Genomic DNA, 17777 nt, shown 5'->3' with positions numbered 1-17777 from the left:
TAAAGTGGAGGCAAATAAATGAAAGAAGGTCTAGGCCTTGCTTGCATCCACAACCAAACCCATCCTTTCTGGTAGGATGCTGCTTTCTCAAATTTGATTCCTTTAACAGTTTTTAGTTAATAAAGGGGCTGGGGTAGGGGGTGGGCATAGGAGAAAGGCGTGGAGAGAGAATGGAGGGAGACTGGGGAGAAGAGTTTCTGGCTTCTGTTGTGGCGTCTTTTCTATTTGACTTCATGGCTGTAAGTATTTCCAGATGGTGAATCAGACACCAGACGTAACAATATTTCCATATTTGGTATAGCAGTAGCCTGCATTTTTAACATTTTTCTGCCTCTGTTATCCAACCACAAAGCATTCTCGACAGCTTTAAATGTTGTTAAATATAGACTTCACTTCTGTTCCCAGGGCAGGAAATTCTTCGGAATTCCTTGTTTTTCACGCAATCGTGCTTTAAAAGAAAATAAGAGTGGAGAATCCAATTGGTTGTATATAACCTATTCGTTTATTGGTGATGGGGGGGAGGGGGAGGGAAAGAAGGCAGATCTGCTTCACCACAGCACTAAAAAAAGAAAAAGTACCCTAGCAGGGATTCTTTGAAAAATCAGATTAAAGTTTCTGTCACAGGGTGTGTGGGCTTGTTGCTTTAGTTTTCTACAGGATGGTGGAAGACTAGAGTCTGCCCAAGCGGAGACAATTAGAAGCCCCTCCAGCCAGCCGCCCATGAAAATCAAGGAGGGTGGGGTAGAGAAGGGGGAAGAGAGAAGCAGCGAGAGAAAGTGAGGGAGGGGGGAGAGCTAGTGGGGTGGTTACTATTAACTTGTGCACATAGTATTACCATACAGGATTAACCTGTGCACATAGTATTACCATACAGGATGTCCTGTATGCAATTGCGAATGAAGGACAGGCTTTTAGGAGAGAGGAAAAGTTGCAGGTCCACACGTTCCTGTGTGAAGGATGGTCCAGACACCCCAGACGTCTCGTCGCCTTCTCGTTTCCACCTCTGAGAGAACTAGAGAAGATCGTTTCATGTTGACGGACTGGGGGGAAATGTGCAAATGTTTATGGGTAAGTGTTGCTTCGGGTGCTAATGCTGCTGGATTTCTTTCTTTCTTTTCTTTTCCTATGGTGACATTTTCAGGAATAACGGGTAGCCTTGTTTCCTTGGGCTGTGAGCCATAGAGAAGAGGCTTGTCTTATACAGTTTCTTCCTGACTTGGGGGTGAGCTGTGGGGACAGTTCTTGCGTTACTGATGCCAGGGGAGTCCAAAGGAGGAAAAAGGGGGCCACGTGTGTGGCTGGTAACAACAAAGAGTAATAATAACTCCGAATTTGGTTTTCCCAGTCATAACCCTCCCTCTCTCATCCCATTCCCATGCCCCCACCCTGCCACACACATGCACACACACACACAAGCCATCACACATACACCCAAGTATGCATCTATTTCGGCCGTATGCCTATAGGACATGCTTATTTACAAATATGCACGCATTCACACGTATAGTAAACTTTTTATATTTGGGACCGGTTCCACCCCACACACACACCCCCCGCCCAAGAACTGAACATCAGTTGGGACTCATCCCCATCTCTCCCTACTCAAAAAGACCATTAAGGAAGAACCGTAGAATCAATTCCAGGTGAAAACAGTATTGGGAACTGAGTAAGAAAAATACCAAGAGAAGGGACACGACTTTAGAGTGGGAAGCGACCTTAGAAAATTGTGTAGTACAGCCATCTCATTTTACAGATGAGGAAACAGATCTTTGAGAAGCTAACTGACTTTCTCCAAGGTCACAGTACGTGGGTTTGAAACTAGAGCCTCTGATAACGAAACCCAACTTTCTTGAGCAGTTCTAAACCTTCCCATTCCCCCCCCCCCCCCCCCCCAAAAAAAAATCCACTAAGCATCTCTGGGCTTTTAAGTCACGGCGGCTTCCATTCTGTTCTATACTGTGGTCTTCTGTGGTGCTTTTGTGAAACTCCTTTCTCTCCGGGGCTGCCCGCACTTTGGCCTTGGATGGGAGCCCCTGCAGCCGTCTAGGGCAGCGCGGGCAGACAGGCTGACCGTCCGCTCCCGGCCCGCACCTCTCTCCAGACGCCGTCAGGGTAGCTGGGGCGCGGAGAGGGAGGGGTTTCGGGGTTGGCAGATGCCCCCCTGCTGGAAGAAGGCACGATGCCAGCCCGCCCGTCGGGGGTGGGTGGGGTGGAGGAGCTGGCGGCGGCAGGCAGCCGGCCCGGCCCCCTTTTTCATTTAGAATTTTGCAAGGAGGAGACGCTGTTGATGCCAGAATCCGAGATTTCCGGCGGCGCTCGGTCCAGGACGTTTCCAGCCCCGGCCCATATTTGGTGAAAGTCTTGAGAGGCTCCGTCATCTTCCGACGCGGCTAGGCGGCGGTGGCTGCCAGGCCCTTGGAGATACCGCTAGAAATCTCGGGTCTTTGACCCTGCTGCATTCCTGAAAATATAGGTCGCCTTGGAGAACCCGGGGCCTTCCTCCTTCCTTTCCGCCCCCCCTTCCCCCCCCCCCCCCACCCCCGTGCCTCAGAGGACCCATCCCCCGGCCCGGGAGTGCCTCCAGGTTGGAATCTGCCAAGCACGCAGTTTTTCCTTTCCATTCCAAGAGTCATTTCATCATTTAAAAAAAAAGTCACACAAGGGATATCCTGCGCAGGGTTGCAACCCTTCCCTGCCTCCCCACCCCTTTGGGGATCTCTCCTGCGTATGTCAGAAATGCGCCGGCCAGGGGGGTGGGGAGGGAATCCCCTGCCTGCTGGTGGGGCCGTTTCCTTCCCTTCCTCCCGCCCCCCATAGTAATACACAAGTCCTCGCCAGCTTATGGGCTGCCTCCAGCTTCAAGGCCTCGCTGGTCATGTATGAGGCCGGGACTGGGGTTTGGTTCATTTCCCCCCACTTCCCTCTGGTAACACAGCTTCCTCAAAACAATCCGTTGCTGTTCTGTCCTAGGTGGCCAGGTCCTGGAGTGCTCAGAGAAGTCTGAATAATTTTCTGCATCATTTTCTGAGGCCAGTGCCTTCCCCTTTCAAATTAAGTTCTACACAGTACTTTGTATTACGCTATATACTCGATACCTAGTTAATTGCATGTTGTTTCTCCCATCAGAGTATAAGGTCCTTGAGGGCAGGGACTGTGTTTTTTTTTGGGGGGGGGGGGGTTTCGCTTTGCTTTATATGCCTTGGACTTTGCAGTGTCTGGTGTTTAATAAAAGGTCTGACAACACATGCCCCATCCAAGATTCGATTTGGGGGACTTTGGAAAGGATTGAGGGGATAGATTTTGACACTGGATTGTCATTTTGCCCAATGCCTTAGGAAAATGGTACAAATAGGTAGTTTACAAATAGGTAGTTTGGCTTTGCCATCCACTCACAACCTGTCTTGTTTATCAGCCTCACCTTCTCCCCGACCCCCAAACTCCTGGTCTTCCTCCCTCCCTCTCCTCCACTGCAATAACCTGTCTCTTTAGAACTTCTCCTTTCACCTCCCCTATCAAAATTTACCTGCACCATGACCCAAGTATCCTCAGTTTCCCTTTCCATAAAGAACTTCTGGCAAACTACTCAAGCCCTGACACTTATGGCAGATGATGCTATGATCATTCTGGGGATGTTTGTATTTTAACAAGAAATTCCTAGAGAATCAATGTTCTTAACTAAAAGAAAATAATCTCTAGAAGTAGAATTTCAGGTACCAGGATAGGCTAGGTTGTATGGGGGTGGGGGGAAGATACTTTTTGAATTTTCTCCTACCTTTCAAAACACTGCTTACTAAATTCAGTAATAAAGCTAACAATGCCAGGCAGGGATTGGAACCAAGTGTAGAAGCAAGACATAAGTTACACGTCTCTTGACTCTACCTGTTCTTAACAATGTGTCTTGGCTATATATGGCCACAACACATGTGATGTCCAGCTGTTAGAAATTCATATCCATTAAGAACACCTGGAACTTTGGAGATCTCCTATTTGTCCATTTTGAGTGGACTTTGGCTCCTGATAGGGTTTAAATATTTTTTGTTTAGAGTAGTTCTTAACCCTTTTTTGGGGTGATGTGGACCCCTGCTCAGAATGATGTTTTTAAATAATTGAAAGAAACATTCGTGTTCAGTTGGAGATTAGTGGAAATAAAGATATAAGTTTTAAAATTCCAGTTCACAGACCCCCTGAAATCAGAGGTCTGTGAACTCCAGGTTAAGAGCCCCTGGTTTAGAGGCAGCCCAGTGAAATAGAGGGATAGTCAACTGTTGCACCAGGAACACCTGGGTTCTGATCCTTCCTCTGAATCTGTGTCAACCTGTGTCATCTTGGGAAAGTCACTAAAATGTTTAGTGCCTCAGATAACTCTCCAAAGAAGAGTTTGAGAGCAGATGCCAGTCTCAGTTGGTAGAGGGAATTTTCTCACTTTTAGTTCCCTATACCACAGAAACAGTAGGTTTGGTCCAAAATAAAAATTGTCTAAGGGATCCACACTGCCACCCAACTCTTGCCCAACAGACTGTCCAACATTTTAAAACCTGTTTGCAGACTCCCTGAATCTCATACTTTACCCATTCCCATAAATTTTTTTTCTGGCCCCTTCCCCCTCCCAGTCCTTTGCCCTTTCTTCCCCACCCCCAGCAATGCTGTAAGTAGCTGCCATTGCCTTAGAAACTTCCCAGAATGTATTCTCAACACATCTGTATCCAATGGGAAGTATATCTAGCTGTTTATTTCCTTTCCTTGGCAGCAGTCCATAGGAAACTGGGCATTAATAGTTCCCTACCTTACAGAATTTCTTTTGTTTTGTGATAGCGTAAAAGTGTTTCATAGGAACAGACTTGGAGACCCCTCTTCTACCCCACCCTGAAATGTGATGGGGCCAGATGTTCTGTAATAGTGACAGATCACCGCCAGCACAGGCTGGCTTCACATCAGTGAGTAGAAAATTGACCTTGACCTCTTACATTCCATAGCCTGAGAGGTTTTGTAATTTGTCCATTACAAGGCAAACAGCAAATACTACCCACCAGAGCTAAAACAAAACAAAACATAGCAAAGAAACTCAGAGCCTGGAAAGTTTGTTCTCTGCAGGTGGAGGATGGAGGACTTTTCAGAGATCTAACAGCTTCATGGTATCCTTCTATAGGTAGCAGTATGGTGCTGTGGAAGGAGGACTTCCTCTAGAGACAGAGGACCTGAGTTCAAATTCCAATCTGATACTTAAACCATGTATGACCTTGGGCAAGTCATTTAATCTCTGAACCTCAGTTTCTTCATTTGTAAAAATGAGGGGTGAGACTAGACAACTTCTGAGGTCCTTTCCAACTCCAAATTTATGTTCCTAAGTCATTCATTCTATATGTTGAAGAGATGGTGGAATAGATTTGTCTAGAGGAAATACCACTGGATGAGGAATAGGGAGTCTGGAGATGTAGTTGTAACTGTAATTGCTATTATAACTATAACTAGCTATCTTGTAGGAAAATAACTTTTCATGGGATCATAGAGCTGGAGGGGAGATTAGAGACTGTCTAACCTGAAGTCTTCCTTTACAGTGAAGGAAAGTGAGGCACAGAGTCATATGTTGACCTGGCCAAAGTCACATGGCCAAATAACAACTCACCTTTATTTAGTGCTTGAAAATTTTCACAAGAGTAATAGAGGGGCAAGCCTCTAGAAAAGCAGTCTCTGATGTATACTAGGTGCCTGACTCAGGGCATGTCTCTTAACATGTCATCAGTAAAAATGGGGTTAAAATAGCACCAACTTTGTTGTGAGGATCAAATGAAATCTATAAAATGCTTTGCAAACCTTAAAGGACTATGCTAGTATTATTATCATTATCAATGACTATTTTAGTGCCCAGACAAATCTCTGACTGTAAGTTGTTGAACTGCAGTGATAGAGGGAATTTCCACACCAGAAATACCCTATACTGGTGCAGTCAACAACTCTGTGAGGGAGATAGTGACTACTTTACAGACGAGGAACCGATCGGTTGGCTAATGCAAGAGACAGGAGGAATTGGACGTCTGGAACCATTTCTGTTCGACCATACTCCTCCCCAAAACCTCCTCCTAAAACCTCTCTTTACTATAGGGGGCTCAGAATTCTCCAGCCAGTTCTTCGTTTCCCACCAGCTCCTCTGCTTGGTTCCCACTCCAATCCTGGTGCTGGATTCCCTCTAAAACACTCCGCTTTCAGCTTCCTATTGTGTGTTATCTTCTCCCAATAGATTATAAACTCCTTGAAGGCGGTGACTTTCTCTTTCTTATTGAATCTCCAGACCTCAGCCCAGTGCCTGACATATAGGAAGTGCTTAATAAATATTTATCGACTGTATGTCTATATCATTCTGCCTTCATTGGTAGATAGCAAAGCTGGAATTTGAACCCAGATCTTCCGATTTCAGATCCAGGGCAGCTAGAAGTAGAGTAGTGGATCTGGACCACCTCAAAAAACGCTCTAGCTGTGTGACTCCAGACAAGTCACTTAACTTCTGGCACAGTTTCCTTATCTGTAAAACGAAGATGATACTAATAGGACCTGCCTCCTAACATGGTGGTGAGGAGCAAACAACATTTGATATTTGTAAAGTACTTAGCAAACCTTAAAATGTGCTACATAAATGCTAGCTATTACTACTAACCTCCCTGAACCTCAGTTTCATTATCTGTAAAATAAGGGAAGGATAGGGCATTAAGTAAGATAATCTATAAGATTCCTTCCACCTCTAAAATTTACTGATTTTCTGGTATGGCATATATGTGATCAGAATTCAGACTGGCAGTGGCAAGCTGAGATGCACTTTTAAGGTGATCACATTCAACCTTTTCATTTTACAGATGAAGAAACTGAGGTACAAAGAGGTTAAAGCAACTTGTGCAGTGTTAAGAAACTACCAAGCATCTGCAACGCACAGTCCTCTGAATTCTAGCCACTCAAGCATCCTGTTTCTCTTTTATGGGAAAGCCTGGTAGTCACTCTGAGTTCTTCCTCAAAAGTTTAGGGCTGTTCACCCAGACCCTCCCACCACCTCATTATGGATCTGTCACCTACTTATTTTTCTAAACCAGTCATGAATCTGGATATGTATTTAAATGATGAGGAGCCCTGGTTTTTGTAGGTTAAACCCAATGTGGAGAGAGTTAAATGGCTTCTCTCCCCGCCCTCTCTGTCTGAGCTTGTTTTATCTTCCTCTGAAACCTACAGCAGACACAAGAGATGTCACAGAACAGAGAAAAAACAAAATTTTTGCTATCCTTCCACCATAATCTAATTTTGCCATTTTTGTAACTTGAGGCACACTAAACTGTTCACCCTCCACAGTCACCCACACAACAGAAAGGAATTGGGCCACCCAAAGCAATGTATAGTATCCCCTAAGTTCAATAATACTCATCAGAGCACAGATTTCCAAGTGGTTAAAAGTTTACAAAGCAGTGGTGTGTCTTATATAGAAGAGCCCTAAAGTCTTTTGGTGACATTAGTAAATAAAAATAAAGTTGGCATCTAACTAGAGTGTATGCTAAAGATTTGTCAGTTTCTTCTTCCTTTTCCTTTTCCTCCTCTTCTTAGCAGAAAGATGACCTAAATTTTAATCCTGCCACATTCCCTCACTAGCTCTATGCCTCTGGTCTAATCACTGATTCTCTCTTTGCCTCTTTGCCTTTTCCTGAGTCTGTAAAATAGAGATAACAGCACCTACTTCCTTGTTGTAGGGATAAAATAAATGAACATATCCAAAGCACTTTGTGACCCTTAATTTATCTTAACTATAAAGCTACAATACCTTAGTTTCTTTGCCTGTAAAGTGAGGTGGTTAGTCTAGATATCACACACATGACCTACAAGATTCCAGAAATATAACTGGGAAATATCTAATAAAGTGAATAAAAATGCAATAAAATATGTATAACCTTACATTTTAAAACTAAATCAACTTGTGACCTATAGGAATAGTTATGTACTGATTAATGGCCCTGTTTCCATTTGAGTTTGTTGCCGCTGGTCTACAATGTAGACTCTGCATGACCTCTAAGGTCCCTCCCAGCTCTAAATCTATGATCCTATGACCACCTATGATCTAATCAGCCATTGTAGTCAGCACTACAATTTCTGTGATCCCAATTATAGGGGGATAGAACATATAGAGTATATGTGATTCAGTGGATAGAGTTTGGGTTTGGAGTCAGGAAGACCTGAGTTCATATCCAGCCTCAGACACTTACCAGCTATGTGACCCTGGTCAAATCACCCTGTTTGCCTCAGTTTTTTTCTCATCTGTAAAATGAGCTGAAGTAGGAAATGGCAAATCACTCCAGTTATCTTTGCCAAGTAAAGCCGAAAAAGGGGATCACAAAGAATCAGATATGACTGAAACTGTCCTAAACCACAACAGTGATTGCATGAACTACTCAGTCCACTGTCTGAAGATCTAAGATTCAAATGATACATTTTAATGGGAAAGGATCTCACAGTGACATTCCTTTTGAAGCCATTGATGTGACTGAAAGGGTACACTTTTCTGAGGGATCAGAGAACATCAAAAGAGACTTGGATGAATTGCTGAAGAATTATTAAATTAAAGACAGGTCTAGCACTTGTGTATGTGGTTGAAAATTCTCTTTTTAGACATCACCATTCTCTCTTATCTTGCTTCTCTCTGACTCCCTTTTCTCTCATTCCAGTATTCGTTTTCTTTGCCCCTTTGAAAAAATATGACCACTGCCCCTTATTTATAGTGTTATCTTTGTCATTATTGGGGGTTTTGTATGCATTGATGGACATGTCAGAGTCCTATCTGCATGTGATTTCTCACCAAGTATCCATAGAATAAGTGGGAGCTCCGTGAACTGTGCTTCCAAAGGAATGACAGCATGAGACATTGAGTATAAACTTTTCAAAAAAAGGAACATTTGCAGGTCATTTGAAAAATTATAAGAATAGTTGGGATTTATACTGCATTTTAAATAGAGTATCCCCAAAATCTTAGTGCAGTTTTAAGCTTTGTTTGTTGCTGTTTGTCTTTCATTCTCAAAGAGTACCATGACATCAGGAAGATAATGTCATGACTTACAAGTGAATTGGATTGAAGTGATGAAGGACTGTGCAAAGTCACCAGAACCCACCTGCATCCAGTGGTACGATATAGATCAAGACAACTACAGATGGCCTGGTCAAGCTTTAAGATTTTGGGGACAGCCTATTTGTTGTCTCATTTGTGCCTCAGAAGAATCCTGAGATATAGGAAGATACTGAAGGCATTAATCTCCATTTTACAGATAAAGAAATGGAAGATCATGGAGGTTAAGGGACTTGTCTATAGTCATAAAGCTAATGAGTTTTAAAAGTAGGATTTGAACCCAGATCTTTGTGACTCCAAGTTCAGCTCTCTAGCCACATCCCCATGATGCCTCAATGGAAGAGGAGGAAATGGGCTCATGCAATCGTACATTCATCTTCTTAAAATTATAGAGCTAATGCTGTAGGGGTTATCCAGGCCAGCCAGTCCCACTCTATTTTACAGGTGGGAAAACAGGCTCAGAGAAATCACTTGCCCAGGGAGACACAGCTAAATAAGTACCAAAGTGGGAATTCTTTGATTTCAAATCCTGATCTCTTTCCATTGATTTAGAAGGCTTAAGTTTGGGTTTGGGGGTAATCCAGCATTATTTTACAAACTAAATGGTAATTTAGGGATGAAAGTTAGACAAGGGAATGGATGGGACTTTAAGAAGTATTTCTGGTGTGTGTGTGTGTGTGTGTGTGTGTGTGTGTGTGTATTTGTGTGTGAGTGAGTGTGAGTATTGTGGGTGCCAAGAATGGATATTGCAGTACTAAGTGGAATTGAAGTACTAAAGAATGCACTTGGAGATGCTCAAACTAGATACCTTGGTGAAGGCTTTCAAAGCATGGACAGAGGAATGATACTGTGATTCCTAATGCATCCTAAAGTCATTGGTGAGCCTTCAGTAGAAAAACATCATAATCTCCAACCCTGCTCACTATGAATCTGCTCTGGATTCCATCTTTGGCCTTCTAATTCAGCTCCTTTAACACCCCTTTCCACCCTGGAGAAAGTTCTGCCTTGAGGCCCCATTCTTCTAAAGAATGATTCCCTCAAAGGAACTCTCATTTTAGGTGGATCTCTAGTCATGCCTCTAGACTCAGTCTCAGAATCTCACTTCCTTATCAGTTGCCTTGCCCACAAAGCAGGTATCTTGCCTCCCTCTTCACCTCCCTCCTCCTCCTGGTGTTCTAGCTTCCCTTTATGGGTATTAGAATATAAGTTTGTTGAGGACAGGAATTGTCTTGTTGACTTGGAATTGTTATGACTAGCATTGAACACAGTACTTGGCACATATTAAGCATTTAATATGTGCTTTCTTTTTTTCTTTCTTTCTTTCTTCCTTTCCTTCTTTCTTTTTCTTCTGTCTATCCATCTATCTTTCAATCTATCCATTCATCTATCCCTCTTTCTATGTGTCATATGTCTATCTACTTATCTATTTATCTATCTCTCCATAAAGCATGCAGTAAATAGGGGAGGGGCGGGCGTTGGCAAACACAGTCATGTCAAAGGAATGGACTCAAACAATAGAACATACATGGAAATCAAAAAGAGCAGTGGCAGTTATGGAATCCAAGTGGATTCAATGTCTATCTACATGAGGAAAAAGGGAGCATCTGTGAAATTGAAGGAAGGTGATATTGGCAATAAGGCACATTCATTTTAAGGTGGTACATAGTTAAAGTAGGGAAGAGGGGAGGGAGGTGCCAGAGTGCACCTAGATTTCCATGGGAATCCCTAATTGGCTGAAGGTATAGTACATATATTTTGTTCATGTTAATAGGCAAAACCCAAGGATTTAGAAAGCCTGTAGAATCCAGAGCAAGCCTGGAAGGTCCTGATAAGAGGAACTTTTCTTTGAGGGGTGAGGGGTGGGGGGGCGGAGGCCTGCTGGCAGAACTGGGAAGTCATAGTCCAGCTCTACTCTGCCCTGGTTGGACTACATTTGGTGTTCAGTTTAGGCTTCATAGTCTAGAAAGAAAACAGAGGAGGTCCAGGAGAATGGCAAAAGTCTTGAAATAGGGCTGTGTGAGGATGAGTTGAAGGACAGGGGCTATTTAACCTAGAAAAGATAGGATTTGGGGTGGAGGGAACAGGATCATAAATGCTCTTTTCATATACTTGAACAGCCTTCACAAGGATAAAAGAATAGACTTATCCTGATTGTCCCCAGGGGCAGAATGAGGAGCAATGGCTGAAAGTTGTTAGCAGGCAAATAAGCTGTCAGAGAAGGAAAAGCTCAACAAGTACAGCCATCCCAAAGAGGAGTGGGTCCCCCGGGGAGATCATGGATCCTCCTTCACTGGAGGTCTTCAAACAAAGACTGGATGGCCGTGATGGTCAGTATGTTTTGAGTTAGGTGGGGATTGAAATCCCTTTTCAGTTGGAGGTTCTGTGATTCCAAGAGAGTGTCTGGGAGACCATGACATGCCTTGGAGCTGAGTTATATGTTAGCTCAGAGCAGGACTCTGAGACTTAGCAAGTCGCTGAGCTGGCCAGTTGTTTTGTCTGATCTAGTTATTTTTATGCACTGAGATTTCTCCTGCCCTCTGTGTTAATAATTAATTTACTTTTGTCCCTATATATAAAATGTACTATAATAATGAAAATTATAATCGGTAGCATTTACACAGTTATTTGAGGTTTGCAAAGCATCATACATATCTCATTTAATCCTTCAAACTCATGATAGGTTTGGTGAGGCAAAAAAGAAAGAGGGACTGGGTACAAAGCATCAGCAGATGAGGGGGACAGGATTGTTGGTATCAGCATACAGGACAGGGCATCAAACCCAAATCTGGTCAAAATGTGTTACCTAAGAGGCAGTAGTATGGGTAGTAGAGTACTTCGGGAAATGATAGTTCAAGCTCCAGGTCTATGAAAGCTCCTTTGAGCGGAGTATCCATGTTCCAAGTGGTACCAGGGATCAGAAGCATATCATGTTACCTGTAACTGATTCACATCTCTGCTTATCTTTTATTCCCCCATACTTTCTATCCATCCGGAGTTAGTTTGCTTTTGTTTGCCTGTATCTAGGTCATTACCCTTCCTTGAATAGATGAAAATTCTGTTAGCTAAGATCCAGAGGAGGGAGCTAACTAAAGGGTTAACTAACATAGCTGAACTGAGCCAGAGAAACAATATGTTTCAAGGACCAAAACAGGATAAACCAAAAGGGACAGCCAACTCCAGGGAGGATTTCAGAAGAGACTCTTTTACAGAGATTTTGTAATATTCCTGCCGGGAATTGAACTCCTCATTATTTCTGTTATTAAACTCCTGGAATCAAGCATGCAACACATTGGGAATGTGGGGATGCTGGCAAATCTGCATTTATCCAGTGCCTTAGGACACTCCATTTTCCTGCCCTTTGTGAAAGCTTTTCTCAGGGGACACAAATTGATTTGAGTCCAAAGGAAGCTGAACAGAACTCTTACATCTCATGAGTCATCAGCAATCACTACTCCGTTTCATCCTGCTTTTATATAGAAAGATGGGGCTGATAAAAACAAGGACCCACCCACACTTTCGCTGAACACTTGAAATCTATCCAATTTCGTTTTCCAACTTTTAAAATACCTAGTCGAGTTTGAGAAATCAAAACAAATGCAAACAAACCCACAAAAAAGTGAAAGTAAATAAAGCTCTTTTCTGACATTCCTCCTGTTTTTATGGGACCCATTGTGGGACCTCAAACAAGAAAGGATCTTAGCAAACATCAGAACCAAACCCTTTCTTTTAAAAATAAACTAGTAAGCATTTATTAAACATGTACTTGGTGCATACCCTTGTGTAAAAACAAGCACCCTGACACATCCAGAATGGTCTGCTAAAAGGAAAGCAATTTTTCTAAAAGGAAAGCAACTTTTGGGGGGGTTAACAATCTATTTTAATCAAGTGAATATATCATTCACTTAATTCAGGGGAAAAAGTCAGCATTCTGAACTTCAGAGAAAATACAGAAAATAAAGATCAACAGACAGGGCTTCCAACTATCTGACCATAAACAATACATACATAGTTACCACAGACAGAAGCACCAACATCTGGGTTTTCAAAACTGGGAGGCTTCTTAACAGCTGCCCAAAGTCCCTACCAAAACTTCCAACAAGTTAGTCCCAAAGCAAAATCTCACCTCGGAGTATTTATACACTTTTCACAGCCAGAGGGCATGACCCTCCAACCCAGTGCCTCAATAGAAATTGGCAAAAAGTACTTGAGGCCTATTAATGGTGGGGGAAGATCTAATTAACATGACACCTAGTACTAAGCATTGAGGGTTCAAAGACAAAAGTGAAATATTCCCTGCCTTCAAGAAGCTTATACTCTATCTAGGAAAGCAACATATGTGAATATATACGTATAATTAGTATATATGTTATATAATTAGGATATACATATGTGTGTATACATATGTGTATGTATACATTGTATATGTGTGTATGTATACATACACATACAAGGTGATTTGAGGGGGAGAGTGCTAGCAGTTGGTGGGGGAAGGGGATAGGAATCAAAGAAGACCTCACATGGAAGGTGGCACTTGAACTGAATCATAAAGAAAACAAGAAATTCTAAGAGGTAGAGGCCATTAATAGCCTAATCCATTAATGAATACAAAAGCAGAAATGGAAGTTGGAATGATATGTGTAAGGAAAAGTAAGAAAGCTGTTTGGGTGGATTGTGGAATGTGGAAAAGGGGAGTAATGTATAATAAGATTGGAATTATAGATTAGGTCCAGACTGTGAAGAGTTTTAAAAGTCACACAGAAGAGCTCATGTTTGATTCTGGAGGAAACAGGGAGCCACTGGAGTGTACTGAGCAGGAGAATAACATGGTCAGACTTGTACTTTAGGCAAATCACTTTGGTAGATGAGTGGAGAACAGATGGAAGTGGGGAGGACTTGAGGCAAGGAAGGCAATATAATATAATAACAAATATTATTATTAGATCAGGTTGAGAGGTGATAAGGGCTTGAACTAATGGCATCTATCTGACTGGAGAGAAGAGATTTCATGGAGAGAGTAAAAGGAAGATTTAGCAACTCATTGGCTTTGTGAAGTGAAGGAAGAGTGAAGTCAAAGAAATGGAAAGAATCATTCACTTAATTTACTCAGCAAGTGGGAACTAGAAAAGTTTTGGGGATCCGGAGGACTTTGACAGAGCTCAGAGGTTCAGATCTCAGGCTTGGCAATGAGTAGGCTTTGCTTACTAGAGAACTGAGATGAAGTCTGCCCACCTCACTGGCAGGACTGCTCTCTAGATGTTGATAGAATTTCCTAGACGGAGCTCCAATGAACTTCTGAGTCTAGCTCAGGTTTCCTAAAGGGTTACCTATCCCAAATGGTGACATCAACATAGGCATTAGGGAGCCTCCATAGATAACACTGTATTATTAGGAAATCAGGTATATGGTTTTTGACTGCCTTCCTACTTTCCATTTGTAGGTGTTCCAGACTCTGCTTCCGAAGGTTGGTAATCTTTTGTATTCATTTCCATCAGCTTATGTTTTAATTATAGCCAGCAGATAGACAACCCATATTGTTTGTCTTAACCTGAAGCATTGTATAGCACCTATGTAATCTCTAAAAAGGGATTCCTGAGGACACACATGGCAGCTTTTCATGGCATCCTCATAGGATCGTAGATTTGGAGCTGGAAGAGAACTCAGAAATCATCTAATCCAACCTGCTCATTTTATAGATAAGGAAATTGAGGCCCAAGTAACTGGTCCAAGATCACATAGCAAAGCCGGGATTCAGATCTTCTTCTTCCAAAACCAGCATCCTTTCTTTTATACTCCCCACTCCCCACTTAATGGGTCTGTGAAAGACACCAAAAAGGAAAGGGGAAGGACCAGAGAAGTATTGTTTGCTATTATTTTGGTTGGCCAAGTCTTGAGTGAGTGCTTTAGATAGGCTAACACTGTGTACTAAGCAGTACATAGATATAAAAAAGGCAGGGTGGCCCCTGATGTCAAGTTGGGGACTTAAAAACACACATGAAACAGGTAAATTACTGCTCATAGTAGAATCAAAATGGTAAGCACAGTGGAGGGGAAAGTCAGGGAATGTAGAGGACTGAGGTTAATGGCCTAGCTCTTCTTCTTATCCTTATGTAACCTTGGAAAATTCCATTTCACTAACATTTATTAAGTACCTGCTACATGGAAGTCTCTGTGTTAGCTCCTGGAGATACAATAAAAAGAGTAAATACAGGCCTTAGCCTCAAAGGGCCTACATTGTCCTGGAAGGAAAGAGTCTATTTTAGGTACACTTAAAGATAGACAGATCTTAGACATAGATATAGACTTATACAGATATAGACTAAGATTTGTCTCTATGTGTCTATATCTATAAGTCAAAGATATCTGTCTATAAGTCTACTTAAGATAGACTGGTATCTATATATCTCCTGTGTTGACATATATATGTGTGTGTGTGTGTGTGTGTGTGTGTATTGATAGATTATAGATAAATGGATGGATAGATAGATAGATGCATATCCAGACATATAATACATATCAAGTAAATACAAGGTAACGGGGGAGGCAGTCAGGGAGAAATACTAACAATCCAGGGGGGAATCAGGACAGATCTCTTGTAGGAGATAGTTTTTCTGCTGAACTTTGAATGACAGTAGGGACTTCCAAGACATGGAGGTGAAAACGGGGTACAGTCTGTGCCAGTCACATAATTTTCCTGAGCCTCAGTGGCTTCTTGGATAAAATGATGAGTTCTACTAGCTGACTAGCTCAAAATCCTCTAAGTGCATTAAGAGATATTCTCAAGAGCCAAATTTAACAGGCAATGATGCTTTGTGAAGGCGAGGCCTTGAAGGGTGGGAGGGATTTAGATAGTCAGGGGGAAGGAGGATATTCCACAAAGGCATAAAAATGCACAAGTGAAGGTTCAGAAATGGCAATGAGTACATGACATTCAAAGAATGGTGAAGAGAAAGGCCTTAATTGGAGAAATGTCAGAGAACATATGACCAGATTGTGGAAGGTCAGTCTGAGATGTAAGAGAAACGCTGGAAGATTGGGGTTATATGTAGACTTTAGAGTCATTTGGACAGCAGGTATTCCATCATAATCATATACAAAGGGCGTATGAAGGAAGATGCTATCTGTATCCTGAAAAAGAATTGATAAGTAGAAGTATGTATATAAAGATTTTATACGCATACACATATATACATGCACACTCACACACACACATTTGCATTCAACAGTAGCCATCTCTAGGATGGGATGTGTGTGTGTGTGAGAGTTGAAGCTTGACAATGGGATCACTCTAGGGTGGTGAGAGAAAAGAACAGAAGCTAAGGATGGAGTGTTGTGAAACACCCATGGTTAGACGTGGGAGAAAGATGGGGAATCAGTGAAGGAAATGGAGAAGACTCTTGAAGTGTAGGATATGAGGTCACCAGAAGTATCAGTTGGATGAAATAGATAAGAAAAAAAAGAAACTCAGGAGATGATGCGTTCAATCAAGAGTGAAAACCAGTAGTGCAGAAGCTGCTTCTGACTGGGGATGTACATGGTCTAAGGAGGTAAAGAGAGAAACGATTTCAAGAGATTATGACTTCAATCACCAAAGCACACTGATCAAAAGTCTTGGGGTGTCAAATGGCTTATGGGATAGTAAGTTCAACCCAAACCTGCCTGTGAGGAAAGAACTCAAAATCAACCAGAAACAACCTTATGTTTCTCTTGGTTTCTGAGAGTGAACCAAGTTAGAAATGGAAGACTTTTAGCTGATGACAGACCCGTAACTAAGGCATGTGTTGGCATTTTTCCCTTTTATTTCTATATAATGTCTTTTGTTCTTTATCTGTAAAATGGAGATAATATTCAGAGAACCAAAATCTCCTGGTTGTTACGAATCTCAGTTGTAGCATATGTAAAGTACTTTGCAAACTTCAAAGTACCATAAATAATAACTTATGAATTATGAATATATATTATATGTATTATAAATAAATAACTTATTATATTTTTGGATTTGGACTGGATCAGCGATTTCATTGAAATAGGGAATTCCAAGTGAAGGAATTCCCTTTACCAATACTTAGGGCCTTAGAATTTCTTAGGGGTAGTGAGTAATTAAGTGGCTTCCCAGGAACCTCCCATGGCTTACAATTGCCTTTCAAACTAGACCCAGATTGTTAGTTAAAGGGTTTTAAATTTTCCTCCAGTTTTCCTCCTTTTAGCTACCCTTATCTTAAGTAATCTAGTTAGGATATTGTTTTGAAGCTAAGAAAACCTGTTTAATATGCCCTACTCAAACACAACCAACCCACTCCTACCTTTATACTTTTATGCCTCTAATGACATCTATGTATCAGACTACACCCCTTCTTTAAAATTTTATTCAAAAACTCTGGTCCCAGACTCTCTCATTCACTACTTCATTCATTAGACATTTATTAAGTGCATATTAATAACATTTTGTTCTAAACCTCTTATCAATCTGGATTTTAGAGTCAGAAGCACCTTAAAGATCACCAGCCCAATTTCCTCATTTCACAGATGAGGAATCTCAGGCTTAGAGAAAGAAGAGACTTGGCCAGAGTCAGGATTCAAACTCATGTCCTATGATGTGAAACTTACATAGGATGCTACCTTTATGTATAACTCCATTAGGCCTTAACCTTTATAGAGTTATTTAGTTATTGCACATTTATTTAATTTTAATAAA

The 17777-nt window shown here is 41.8% G+C and overlaps 1 long non-coding RNA gene across 3 annotated transcripts in view; it reads left to right on the top strand.

The window, feature by feature from the left end:
- Positions 1–326: 326 nt before the first annotated feature.
- The window catches only part of LOC140529903 (uncharacterized), a 178457-nt gene continuing 161006 nt past the window's right edge, over positions 327–17777 (top strand). Inside the window, exon 1 of one of the 3 annotated variants that reach the window (XR_011975724.1) lies at positions 327–1068. This is a non-coding gene — a long non-coding RNA (uncharacterized lncRNA). The remainder of the gene's footprint in view (positions 1069–17777) is intronic. The other 2 variants (XR_011975723.1, XR_011975725.1) reach the window with 2 other exon arrangements.

Source organism: Notamacropus eugenii, chromosome 2 (assembly GCF_028372415.1).
Source record: "Notamacropus eugenii isolate mMacEug1 chromosome 2, mMacEug1.pri_v2, whole genome shotgun sequence".
In the NCBI taxonomy this organism is placed as follows: domain Eukaryota; kingdom Metazoa; phylum Chordata; class Mammalia; order Diprotodontia; family Macropodidae; genus Notamacropus; species Notamacropus eugenii.
This window is presented reverse-complemented; position numbering and strand designations above follow the sequence as displayed.